General features: G+C 35.5%; 1 long non-coding RNA gene across 1 annotated transcript; it reads right to left on the bottom strand.

Moving 5' to 3' along the window:
* Positions 1-3472: 3472 nt before the first annotated feature.
* Positions 3473-13867, bottom strand: LOC113646672. The gene is made up of 4 exons (XR_003441497.2): positions 13717-13867; positions 4081-4218; positions 3830-3904; positions 3473-3650 (listed from the first exon to the last, which is right to left on the bottom strand). It is a non-coding gene; the product is annotated as an uncharacterized LOC113646672 (long non-coding RNA).
* Positions 13868-14611: the final 744 nt, after the last annotated feature.

The following is a 14611-nucleotide window of genomic DNA, read 5'->3' as shown; positions in this document are numbered from 1 at the left end:
CTGGTAAATTAAACTTGTCTTGCTTTTAAATAGTTGAGTATAGGATAATATCAAGAATCAAGGCTAACTGTCTACTAGGATAACAATTCTCTAGCAAATGCAATAAACAGGCGAAGGTAAATACACTGATAAACTCTCTCTTTCTCTGAAAGTGCCAACCAGGATTTTGTGAGATGGAAGTAATGTGTAGAGACTGGGAGCATTCATCTTACTCAGCCAAGCATCTAGAGAGAGAGTAGATGACAGAATCAGTGAAGTGAGTCCATGTTAGCCCAGCAGGACTTGAGCTCATGCAGTTCTCAATTACCACCCATATTTAGAGTTGTAGTTTGGTTATTGAGATGATTAAGGTTTGAATTTCACCGTGTCATTCCCCTCGTTTTCTGATTTGTTTGTTTGTCCATTTTTTATATATAGAGATAGTTTACATACCTTACCCATTAAAAATGCGACATGCAGAGTGCATAAATAGTATTCTTTAGCTTTGTAAAGAATATTACAATTACTTAAAATAATATTTTCATTTAATAGAAGTAAATCTAAATGTACTTTTCTGTATTTTACAAAATTGATAATTTAAAGAAATATTTTCAATTATAATTGAATACATTATACTTTAAGGAAGTACTACTGAATATATTTTATTCATTAACATACTGTACATAAAGTATACTTAATTGTCATATCAATTTTTGCAATATTTTTGTTAACATGATTCAGACTTTTGTATCGATAGAATTTTATGAATGATTGCCATATTAAGTGGTAACACTATTTATAGGGTATCTACATAATGCCATTATAACACATTCATAGGCATTAATATAAAACAATGCAGAGAATTTATATAGGTCTAATAACAAAATGTGTAAGTTGATATTTGAGGTTTTAGGCAATGCAATTTATAGATAAGAGATATTTATAGATGAGAACAACAGGCATCTAATGTATTATCATTACTGATCGACAGACAATGTTACTTTAATATTTTTTAATCTATATCTTATCACTACAAACTTGTTTATGAGACTTTGTGGAAATTAATGAATGCTATAAAGTTTAGAAAAACAGGTCATTTTTAAGGCATATTTTGCTTGGGTTGGCATATGAAGAAGATATACATTAAGTACATTAAGTTGTATAAAAAATGTTATAAGAAATGTGTCTAAAAATTACAGCCTTAAATCTACTAATCTACTGGAGGGAAACTAAATTCAACACAAATAAATTTAAAACATTTTCAAAATAGTTTACTTACATTTTAACCATACATTTTTTTTTTTAATTTTCCATTAGATGTTCGAGTAAAACTGTATTATAGTATGCATAAAGTGGTAACACAAAGTATTCAGGCATTTCTAAGTAGGAGGTGGGAAAACACTCTGGATAGCTTGCACACACATATTCAGTTATGAAAAGAGGAACTTTAAGGTAGCCAGTTCATTAACTGGCATTTTTTTAAGGTAAGGGCAGGAAATGCAAGTGAACAGATGAAAAACATAAAAATGCTACCCTCAAAGAATCTATTCACTATTTCACACAGTTCAAAGACACAGTTTTATGTTTACATGCTTGTATGTAAACATGGTATGCAAGGTATGCAAACAACATATCTTCATCTCATATCTTAACCCATAAACCTCTTACGGGTCGCTGTGCCGTGCACGGCACGGAAGTAGAAGTGACCACAAGGGGATGACCCAGAAACAAGCTTCAATTCAACTTTAAAGCATCAAATCCTCCAAAAACACGAAAAAACCTATTTACCTAGTAAAGTTTATACTCTCAATAATTTTTTAAGCCCACACACAAAGCACAATATGATTCACAGCCTTCATACAATTAGAAAAAAATTTCGGACAAAACTGACCTAGGTGGCGCTAGACCGGTTTTTCCCTTACATTTAGACGCGTCTCTTTCTTCACTGGGGTAATATATTCCAACACAAATAATCCACAAAAATCCACACAGGTCCAAGGAATTGAAATCTGTAAGCCTTTTAATCCAAAACGCTCTGGTCGCGCCGCAAATATTCCGTTAGTGTTCTGAAAACTGGAAACAGAAGTGCGCCATCATCTCGTTTTGCCGCTCTAACTCCTAATTGGTATATTCAAAAATTCAAAGCCTACGTCATATTTATAGCCCAGGTCCTAACGAATCAAATAAGCCTTCATTTGAGCCAATCGGTGCTTGTATGGCAGAGATAGACGGCTGGGAAGCCAATGGTGGCATGACCTCATTTTTTGGGAACCCGCCTTTGACTGACAATTACTCCTTCCAATAGCAATGAAATGGACCGGGACCTATACAGCCGTTTAGCCAATAAGCAGACGATTCCAACGGTATGCGACATGCCTTACATTCTTTGACTGTGTCTGCATGAACTGGATGCGTAATCCCTGACCTTTTGTCCCTCTCACAGCTCAGGGTGTCAAGTTACAGGCCTGTTTTCACACCAGAGTGATAGAGAGCCTATGCTTGTTTATGGCTTGTCAGACTGAGCCTGCAGCCTTTTATTTCAAAGTTATATAGTAGTAAACAAGTACACAAAAACGCTGCACCAGACGACCATGGCCGTAGAAAAATATTTTTATTGAAGCCATTTTTGGGTCTTTTGACTTTAATTTTTTTTTTGTTGAAAGCCAAGACATGTGGCTATGACTCTCAGTTGTTATTTGGTCCCTAACATGTTCCAGAAAAATAAGATTAATCAGTTTATCAGGTAAACAACCCAGGCGGAAATGAAAACCTGCATTCAAACCCCTGTAACTTTGTGCCAGTAAGGCCTAGAATCAATCTGAAACTTGTTTCTGAAACTAGAGACCAGGCTCTCCCCTGTGTGTCAAAGTATGTGGGAGCTGTACCACTTTTTGTTGGGTAGGTCATGTAGGCGAAAAAGCTGCAAAAGGGGGGCAATGCGTTTAAGAACCCATAATATTAATATTGTGTGTATAAACCATAAATGTGTGAAGTTGTCTCAGTAGATCAGGGGTGTCAAACTCAGTCGTAATTATATTTGGCCTCAGGTCATACCAAATATGCATATGGAAAGAACCTATATAAACATATATGTTTCAATATAGGTTTTGATATATGTGACATATATAAAATTGGCCATTTCCCTATATTATATGTACATATATGCGCGCATATATGCGCACATACATGTACATATATGCGCGCATACATGTACATATATGCGCGCATATATGCACGCATACATGTACATATATGCGCGCATATATGCACACATATGCATGCATACATATACCTATATAGGTACATATATGCACGTATATTATGCACCTATATGTTCACCTATATAATAGTAAAAGTAAAATCCATAGCTGCTAGGCAACATAAATAAAAGTCCAAAATGTAGAAATGTACATTATTTATTTACTTCAGATCAATCAAATAGTACAAAACAAAAAATATAGTACAAGAACAAAAATAAGAAAAAAACCTGCTAAGCGCCATAAATAAAAGTCCAAAATATAGAAATGTACTGTACATTATGTATTTACAAGAACAATCAAATAGTACAAGAACAAAAACAAGACAAAAAACTGAACAGAAAAAAAAAATATCTTTTTGCTCTTCTCAGCTCCATGAGCTTCGGCTGGCTGCCGGCCACTTCAACGTAGCATCTAGAGAAGACAAAATAATAAGACATTATTATTATTACACTACAGGTTTCATCAGGACTTGTTTCTTATAAAAACACTATACAAATAAGATTCCCTTATCCCCCATAAAAATCTTACTCATCATGAATGTATTGTAATGTACTGTAACAACACACACAGGATGCAGACTGGTAGAGTACCTTAGTCTTTGAAAGTCTGTCATGACCCTCCTCCTGGTGCTTGTATTTGGAAGCCCCTCCCTTTTTATTGTCAACCTTGAGAGAGAGAAACAAACTGATTAGCTCAACTCTTATTAACTTATTTTACACCACCTTGAATATACATCTTGTCAACAAAGCACATAAAATCATCATAGATGACACAATTACAAATCTACACACATGCCTACACATTAAGAAACAAGAGAGAGAGAGATAACCAAGTCAGTTACCTTTTTCTTTGAAGCCTTCTCAGTCGGCCCCTAGCTGCTCACTGTACTTCGAGTTTGGGATGTGAGGACGTTTTATTTGCCATTGTGTGCCATCTTTCTCCATCTCGATCAGTTTAATTTGGAGAGTTTTTTCAAGTTCTGGTGCAATAAAATTTTAATGTTATCATGAACTGCAAACGTTTGTCTAATCATGTTTACCAAATCTAACATTATTGGACTAAAGCAATATGTTGTTTTTCATTGAATACAAAAGTATATAAACAACAAAGTCAAATATACATTCACATTGTAGATAAATGTTACAGGCTCAACACAATATAACTAATAAATTGTTTAGAAAAAATAAAGAAAATAAATATATGGAAATCTGAAATTATATATATTTACATGAACTTAAATAGTGAGTAAAAGAAAAGAGAAAAAAATTAAATAAAGGTAAATATTAGAGGCAGTATCACAATAAATTGAATGATGTCAATAAGTAAAGCAGCTTCATAGCACTCTGACCTTTCATCTTACTGAGGGCTTTTGAAAAAATTTTTAAGTCATTTTTGAATATAATAAGTAGTGGGGGGAATTAAAGAACCTACATTTATGAATAAAATATTTTGCTAATATTACAATGTTATTTAGCAAAAAAGAATTAGCTCAACAGTCTTTAGGTACTCCAAATAAAATATGATGTAAAGAAAATACAAAACTATCAACAACCACCTTTTTTCCTGTCCTGAACTGATGTCCAGAAGAGTTTGGAGAAATTGCATAAGAGAAAGATATGATCCGTGTCTTCAGAATGGCTTTCACAAAAGGAACAGGGGACAATTTCTATATTAAATTTCTGATTTAGGAATTTGTAAGAAGGATAAATCTCATTTAAGATTTTGAAGTGTATTTCTTTAGCTTTAGGAGGAACAGGAAATTTTAAATAAGCTGTTCTAAGATAAATCACAGTATTCTTCTCAAACATATGATCTATTTTGTTTCTTTTAATTTGACAGGGGTAACAGGTTTTTAAAATGACCTATCTTATATATTTATTAGAACAACTATCACTTTTAAATTGCATATCTCCAATATATAATGCTGGAAGAACAGGTTTAACTTCAGTATAAGAAAGATGGCATCTCATTAGCATTTTTATTCCAGAAGGTATTGCATTAACAACAATGAAAAACTCTTTCAGGTGACAGGCAAAGCCATGTTTCAAAGTAAAAGCATTATAGTCTAAAATGTTACCCTGTTCACCCATTAGATCTCTCACTGACCATATATTCCTGTTTAACCAATTCCTATAGCATAAAGACCTGTTCTTGTGCAATATATATTTGTTGTTCCAAATTAAAGCATTATGAGGTGTAAAATTGTGTGTATGTGCCAATTTCCAAAATAAGAGTATTTGTTGGTGGAATGTTGATAGTTTCACTGGGAGTTTGGATAAATAAAAATTACATTTGAGAAAAAACTGAATTCCACCAAATTCTTGAAACAAAGCTGATGGAACTGTAAACCAAAAACTATCTTCTTTACATAGAAAAATGTTTAACCATTTAAGTTTTAACAAAATATTCATGTTTTCAAATTCTATTACATTCAAACCACCTTGTTCATAGGATTTTGTAGTGTCTGCCTTTTTATATAATGGGCTTTGTGCTTCCAAATGAAATTATACATTTTTTGGGAACATATTTTAATGAAATTTGAGGGAGGAGCCAAAGAAGGAGCGGGATAAATCAGTCTTGATAAATATTCAGTCTTCGTTAGCAAAATTCGGCCAAAAATGGAAATGTCTCTTTGTAACCAGCAATTTAATATTCGGTTTGCTTTTTGCAAGTTATTATCAAAATTTTCTTTCGTACTTAATTTCTGGTCTTTGGTAATGGTAACTGTAATACCTAGATATTCCACAACTAACAGGAAATCTCTGTGATGTACCATAAGGAAGAGAAACAGAACTGTTCATACCTTTATAGATCATTGTTATAATATTGACAAAGTGCTCACCAAAACCAAAGCTTTCTAAAGCTTTAAATAAAAACCTATGTTCTAACGTGTCAAAGGCTTTCTTAAAGTCTAAGAAAAGAATATATCCATCATCCTCTATCAAGTGATTGTATTCTACCATATCCATTACTAGCCTTACATTATTGTGAATGGATCTTTCTTTAAGAAATCCCGATTGAACCTCATTAACTACTCCATTAAGTCCTTCTTTCAATCGATTGACAAAGACATGTGTGAAAATTTTATAGTCACTGTTAAGTAAAGTGATTGGGCGGAGATTATCTAAAAATCTATGATCTTTATCTGGTTTGGGGATTAGTGTAATCAAGCCTTGACTCATTGTGGGGCCCAATGATCCATCTTCAATAGATTCAGTAAGGGCATTAAACAGTAACATTTTCAAATCATTCCAAAAAAATTTATAAAAATTTTCTGTAAGGCCGTCAGGACCAGGCGATTTGTTTGATTTGAGTTTCTGTACAGCTAAATCGAGTTCTTCCATACATAATTGTGCATCACAAAGATCTCCAAAGATAGGTCATTGACAATCTTAGGAATACAATTTATAATTTTTCCAAAAAAGTCATCGCACTCTTTTGGAGAAAAATTAGACAAATACAAGTCACTATAGAAATTATGTATTTCTTTGCTTATTATTTTAGGATCAGTATTTTCAACATCATTAACCATTAGGGAAACAATACTGTTTTTGGATTGCCGTCTTCTTTCTAACCTACAAAAATAGGACGTGCTCTTCTCTCCCTCTTCTCTCCCACTTTATCCACTTTAGCTTTTTTAATGTACAAGTTATCCAGTTGTGTTTGAAGAGAAATAAAGTAACTTTTCTCTGAGCTACTCAGAGAAATTTTACTGCAGTACTTATTAATTTCAGATATAATTGTGTGTTCATTTTGTCTTCTTATTTTGGCAAGCATTTTACTATAGTTTATAGAAAATTCACAAATTTTAAATTTAAGGAATTCCCACCTGGCTTTATGAGAACTGAAGTCATTACTATTTTCAATTTCCCTAATTAAATCTTTTAGCTTAGTACAAAATTTACAAGCAAATCAGAATTAAACTTCCAATATCCCTTACTATGTAAAATTTTACGTGTTGGCGTAACATTCAAGGTAATAGCACAGTGATCTGTTAGGGGTGCTGGTGAAATAATGCAATGCTTAACAAAATGTAACAAATTATCTGAAATTAACCAATAGTCGATCCTCGATTTGCTAGAGACATTGGATCTAAACCAAGAAAACTGTTTGGTGTTAGGGTTATGATGTCTCCATACATCCAATACTTTAAGATTATTGCAAAAATTTGTAATCATAGAGTTAAGTTGAGGGGTACTACTTTTAGGTGGATGTCTGTCAAGACTTTCATCTGGTGTAACATTGAAGTCTCCACCTATAACAATATTATCTGTTGGGAATAACTTCTTGAAATCACGAACTAAACAAGAAACATCAGCAAAAAACTGCTGATTTTGTTTTACATTATTATAACCAGAAATATTAATCAAAATAAAAAAGACGGATTCAATATCCACCACAATTGCAACCCAATGTCCATTAGAATCAGTTTTGACAGAGATAACTTTCCCTGGACAGTTGTTAAATAAGATCGCAGTTCCTGCAGAATGGGAGGATCCGTGGCTTAGTAACACTTTATCTCCCCATTGACTCGACCAAAAAGCAGCATCAGCAACAGTAGACTGTGTCTCTTGTAAAAAAAATACAATGCGAACCAGTTCCTTTACAAAATAAAAACATAGCCTTTCTTTTGACCTTGTTTTGAATGCCCCGAACATTTAAAGAAAGTAATGAAAACGGTAACTTAACTGGAAACATAAAAAACACTTATAAAAGTAGAAAACAAACAAACACTGATTGCCAACTCAAAACAGATATGTACTAACTGGGTGACAACTAACCGAGTACATACCTCGCAACCTAGTATTTCTCCAAATTATCATCTCTCACACCATCCTACCCATAAGAGAGTTCAAATGCAGGGTTTTGTTGGGTCAATGCGAATTCCTTCTATATAACCAAATGGACCTCTGTAGTACGCTTTTTTTCCTTCTTTACGCGCTTGAGAAATCAGAGGCCACAAAACCGCACGGGCGTTTCGGTCCTCCCTTGTGAAGTCTTCCACAAATCTGACCACGGTTTAGGCAGATAGAAGAGTTTTTCGTTGATTTCCATATTTCGTCCCTGTATTTTCGCATTGTGAATTGTACGATCACCTGTCTTGGTCTTCCTGGCTCCTTCTTACCGATCCGGTGCACTGTGTCAACAATATCGTCCAATTTCTCTATCAAGTGCGGAGAAATTTCAGCAATCAGGCCAATCACCTCGCTGCGGGCATCCTCATCAGACTTTTCCGTCATGCCGTTGATCCGGAGATTCCATCTTCTCTTATATCGTTCAAGATCTGACGTTCTGTTTTCCAGGTCGTTCTGTGCAGCAGTTATTTTCAGGACCGATTTGCTCATCTCGTTGCACTTTTTTTTGCATTCTTTAATTTCGCCAGAGTTAAATTCGACAGCTTTGGAGATCTCCGCTATCATTATGCTGTTGCTTCACATTTGGTTCGTCATTTCTTCTAGCTTTTCGTCTTGTGAGTCGAAGCGAGCAGTCAGGGAAGTAATGGCTTGCAGCAGAGTAGCGTTAGTGATGTCGTCTTCTTGATATTTTAGCTTTTTCGACGCGAGTGTTTTAGTGGGTGTAAAATGAGAGGAATCACGTCGTTTTTCTAATGGATCAGTCTCTGTTTCCATTTCTGAAGCTGAAGTTTGAGCCACGCGCTGAGCCGGAGGAATAACAATCCTTGGGTGAGTTGTCTGTAGAGATTTTCGCATTTTGGAGGCCCGTGACAGTAACACAAAACTTAAATATCACTCTTGGTAGGTGTAATTGAGAATTAAATTAATCTAAAGTTAGAAAACGGGAGATAACTAAGCTGCTTAGTGAGAGCACATGTGTTCAGCCCACCATCTTGCCAGAAGTGGTCATCAACTACGCAGCGCGCTGGGCTGCATGCGGATAACGTCATCAACTACGCGACGCTGTAGCGGTCGATCTGAGCTTGCCAGTATAAATAACGTTATGGAAATAAGACACAAGAAAAGCATTAGTATGGATCCACAGTTGCCAAAATGAGATATGAGCTACAAAATGATCCTGCCATTAGATATATAGAAGACATATCTAGTATGTATAGGGCTTATATGTGGATATATGTGAAGCAATAGGAGGCCTGTATATGCATATATGCACCTCACTTTTGCCTATATGTGGCATATATATACGCATATATGCAATATATATACGCATATATGCAGCATATATTCACAAATATAAAGGACAGACCTGTTTGTCTTGTGTGCGGAGCTAACATGTCTGTAACAAAAGAATATAACATAACAAGACACTATGAAACGAAACATTATGAGAAGTATAAGGACCTGGACGTAAAGCAGAAGCTCCAGAAGGTGGAGGAGATGAAAAAAACTCTGGTTTCCCGGGAGACTACTGTATGTTCATGAAAGCAAAATCAAAAAGTGAAGCTGCTGTAAAGGTTAGCTTTATTGTGACAGCAGAGACAGCAGAGGCCCTTTAATGAGGGAGAGTTTGTCAAAAAGTGTATGGTCAAAGTTTGAGAAATGAACACCACTGATGTGTCTTTTATTTCAAATTTAATTTCTTATCTGTTTGTAATATCAAGCTCTGCTTTTTCCAAACCCTGTGTTTAAGCAAAACTAAAGTTTGTTTCCATATGAAAAAGGTTGAACATTACATATCAGTTGCAGTTAATTTTTCAATAAATATTCAGTTTGGCCCGTGACTTTATCTCAGTTTTATATTTTGGCCCACAGTGAATTTGAGTTTGATACCCCTGCAGTAGATTATGTGGTATCATAGACAAAGTTTATAAAAAGTATACATGCATAGTGTGTTGAAACATGATCCATTGTCAGAATGCACTGTATATTAAATATGGTAACTTAGGGTAACATCATGTACTTAATGCAGTCTGGCAAAATAAAGTCTTTTAGATTCACCATGGAAAACCCTTACAGGTCCCATACTGAACCTTTTTTAATAATAAATTTAGGGGAAGGTAAACTGTAAAACTAAAAAAAATAGGAAACATTTTCTTATCTTTCTAATTCTGATTTGGTTTGCAGCGACTCGGTATCTGCTCAGAATCTGGTCCAGCTGCAAAATGCTGTATTTCATTCAAGCAGCGATATGGCTGGAATTCTCATCCGCTTAAAACAGGCTACAGGAGCAGAACTCATTTCACCCCTGACTGATTCCCCAGGTGAGAAATTTTAGTCAGGTGCCCTCCCTTCTTCTGCCCCAAATACACAATGGGGTTTTTTTCCATTTAACCAGGTTTACATTTATTTACACACACACACACACACACAGACACACAGACACACACACACAGACATCCTCACAAGGAGAATCTAATCCAAGCACAGGACTGAAGATTTTTTCTTTTATTTATTTTCAGTAACCTCTTTATCCTGGTCAGGGTCACAGTGGTTTTGAAGCCTACCAAAGTAACAGTGCACAATGTCAGCACACATCTAGCTCACACATGTTTGCTCACTAATTTACTTTTAGTGTAGATTTTCACTGGGAGGAATCCAAAGTATCCAAAGGAAACCCAGATGAGTCAGGCAGAACATTCAAAACCTAACACTGACAGTAAGCCAAAATCTCACGAAGTTTTCTTGCAGTTGCCAAGACCATGAAACTGTATGTATCAATTTAATGAGAACATGACAGTTTAACCAAAAATGTGTTTTCTCAAAAATTCTTTATCTCTATGCTTATCATGTAAAAAATACAGTTCTAGTATGTGCAACAATTATGTCTTGGCTAAGCAAATACATTAAGGATAACGTATTTTGTTGTTAAGTTGAAAGTTTTTCATTTTATAGATAATGCCAAGAGAAACATACCTACTGAAAACCATGCTGTAAGGTACATATATTCATAAAACATATTAATGATCAGAACTCATAAAATGACACTGAAATGATGTACAGGAATATTGTACACTATAGAAACATAATGGTCTAATAGCAGCTTAGATATTTTTCTTGCTCACAGAGGACATATTCTGGTTAATATTTTACAGCACACAGAAATATTACAGTACTCATTTTGAGAAAGTCCTGGTCTGTGTACATTTGTAAAAACCCAGGAGAAAACAGGTTTTCTGGTCTCTTTGCAGGGTTACAGAATTTGAGGAGCTTCTTTTTTAAGTAGAACTTACACAGTTTTCTTGCAGTTGCTTAAATTCTCTCCAAAGTCATATGTCTTTTAGTATTGCCTGTATTCACCCAACAATTGCCAGAGATAACCAGGACACCAGACTTGAATTGTTTAGGCAGTCCAATAGTAACTGCCTGTTATATATATATATATATATATATATATATATATATATATATATATATATATATATATATATATATATATATATATATATATATATATATATATATAATTCCTGGTAAATAGAATCAAGAAAGTCTGTGGATAACACAGAAAAGCTTGCAGGCTGCAACATTCAAATTTTCACAGAAACTTGGATAAACAACAATAACCCTACAGTATATCACAATGGAGTTCACCCAACCATAATTAAATGTTTTGAGAGGATGATCCTAATGCCTATGTCTGGATGCTATTCAGCAGTCACAGCTTCTTGTTTTACACGAAATATATAACTTGTTTTACACAAATGTTTAAAATATTAACTTTTAATATTTTATAAGTTAAAATATCTTTTTTGTTTTATGTTTGGATTTTTATATTTACATTGCTAATCCCTGTGAGCTACAAAATAGTCTTTCTTGTTTGTAAACAAGTGACAAGAAAGATCTATTCTATTCTATTCTATTCTATTCTATTCTATTCTATTCTATTCTATTCTAGTTAACACTTTCACTACAGCTGATCAAGTTGATAAACAAGACAACACACCCTGGGTTCAGTATGTCTGTCAGGAACTTCTGGGACAATTCTAATGTAGTGCCTTTTAAATACCTCCCCTTGTGTATCAGTCTTTGTTCATAATTCATATGCATCACATTCTTGTTGTTCATGTTGATGTAATTACTTTGTTATGTACGGTCATGTTATTGCATGTATCTTGTTAATAAATGTGTTAAGTTGTATACTGCATCTGGGTCTGGGTGCGATGCTTCCCGTAAGAAAAGTGAAATAATGATAAATTAATTACTTTTCTACAGACCCAGCAGGATTACCCAGGTAGTTTTTCAGTTCATGATTGACTTTGGGACTGACTATCGCACAAGGAACATTGTAAGGATGTCCGGTGAGACATTCTATGTGGTGTTTCTCTTCTATGGAGGACTTCCCAACCCCAATTTCCAAGGGTCCCCTCTCCACTCCTGTTCCAGCTGGGTACACAGCTCCAGTTTAGCACCCTGTTTGGAGGAGAGTGAGGCCTTTATTATTTTGTTTTCCTGCTGGAAGCGTGTCGCCATTGTCTTGTCAGCCAAGGCAACCAATTGGAAAATGCTTCCTCCCTTCCCTGCTTGTGAATTACATTGATTTGTTCCCAGACTCAGCCAAGGAGGCCATGTGGCTTGTTTTGGCGAATCTACGGACCTGGCTTGGCTCTGTAACCTGGCTATAAACTTTGTAGGTGACTGTTTGGGTTGAAGTTCCCTTTGTTTCCTCCTTGGGAAATGCCATTCCATTGCCCCCTTTCCCCTTACTGTTGGGTTGCATTCCTATTTTCCTCTTTTCCATTTTGGGCATGTTGGGGGCCATGGAGGGGGTTTATGTGGGGAACTTCTGAAACAGTTCTCTGCCAGGCCTCCAGAGGGGGTGCTGGCAGAGGCTCAGGTTGCTCAGTTATGCAAAATGTGATGCTTTATAAATACTTGCCCTTGTATGTGTGTTATTATTATTTGTTGCGTTCTTGTCTTGCGTGTTAATGCAATTCTTTCTGGGGAAGCGCTATAGCTTGCTTTTTGCACCAGCCCTCAGCTGTCACCCTTCTGAACTCTGTGTTAATATGCTAACTCACACACTGCACATTCTTCACACTCCTCTTCCATACTTACAATGTACATTTGGAGAGTTCAACTGTTACAGTTTACAACTGCTACTGATATCTGCAATCTTGCACTTAATGACTAAAATAATTACTTTAACTTACTGTATTTGTCATATTTATATTTTTTACTCCATTTCATTGTCTCTGTACATTGTACATCTCTGGACACTAGCAAAAAAGTTATAATTGTACATTTTTAAAAATAAAAGTAGCATTTATCATTATCAAATATTTTGGTGCAAAAGGTCAAAGAAATGTTTTTCCTTCATCTGTTTTACTGAATTTCAGGATGGGCCATGCTTCATACTTATAAAGCAAGTAACATTTTGAACACCATAGTAACATTTTATATGCCACACTAAAATAAAGAGCTTTGAAACTGAATTACATGAACAAAAACAATTTGCACAGATTTCCACATGGATAACATTCCACAGATAATTGAAAAATACATAATTTAGGAAGATTTTCTCAATTATTCCTTGGATTTAAGAGCAATAACTGGTGAATTACCTGTACATCCAGGCTTAGTGCTACCTTCTGCCCAGTGTTTCTTGGAAAGGGATTTAATTGTCTGTTCTGGCAGTTGTCTCCTGTCTTCTCCCGTGTTTTTGTTCACGATTTGTATTCACGTGTCTGTCCTGTCTAATTGTCTCCCTGTTTATTCCGGAATTCTCATCTTTGTGTTGTCTTTGTTACAGTATGTAATGGATCATGCGATCGACAGTCGATTGCTCATGCCTTGGCTTCGCGGCTAACTTGCTGTTTTGTTGTGAATACACATTTTGCTGAATTACACTCTCGTGTCTGCCTTTTATTTCATGCTTATACTGCTGCATAAACATGGTGTCAGAAGATGCCTAGCGCGTTTTCTTAAGTTTACGCTGTGTTTGCTGATTCCGACCTAAGAAGTTTAGCGATTATGGACGCTGATAATGCTGCGGTTGCGCTTCGCCCGTACAGCGGCGCACCGGCTAATATACCTCCGCCATTACCGATGAACATGAACGGAGACTGGAGCGCCAATTGGGACTTATTCAGAGCCGAGTTCGAGGATTATGCGCTGGTCACGGGCCTGGTTGAAAAGACCAGGGAAGTACAAGCTGCTACATTAAGAAGTGTGATGGGATCTGAATGCAAGCATGTTTACCGGCACAATCTGAATCTCACAGATGAACAACAAAGAGACATTAAAACCATCCTAGATGCATTGAAAGCATACTTCAAACCTGCCAGAAATGTCATTTATGAGAGGTACGTGTTCGGCTGTTGTAAACAGGAGGAAGGGGAATCCATAGACAATTTTGTGACCAGATTGAGAGAAAAAGCAACGACTTGTGATTATGGTGGATTAAAGGATGAAATGATTCGTGACAAAATTGTACTGGGCATTATAAATGAAGGAACC

Source organism: Tachysurus fulvidraco, chromosome 13 (assembly GCF_022655615.1).
Source record: "Tachysurus fulvidraco isolate hzauxx_2018 chromosome 13, HZAU_PFXX_2.0, whole genome shotgun sequence".
In the NCBI taxonomy this organism is placed as follows: Eukaryota; Metazoa; Chordata; class Actinopteri; order Siluriformes; family Bagridae; genus Tachysurus; species Tachysurus fulvidraco.
Note: the sequence above shows the minus strand (reverse complement) of the source record. Positions and strands in the feature narration are given on the sequence as shown.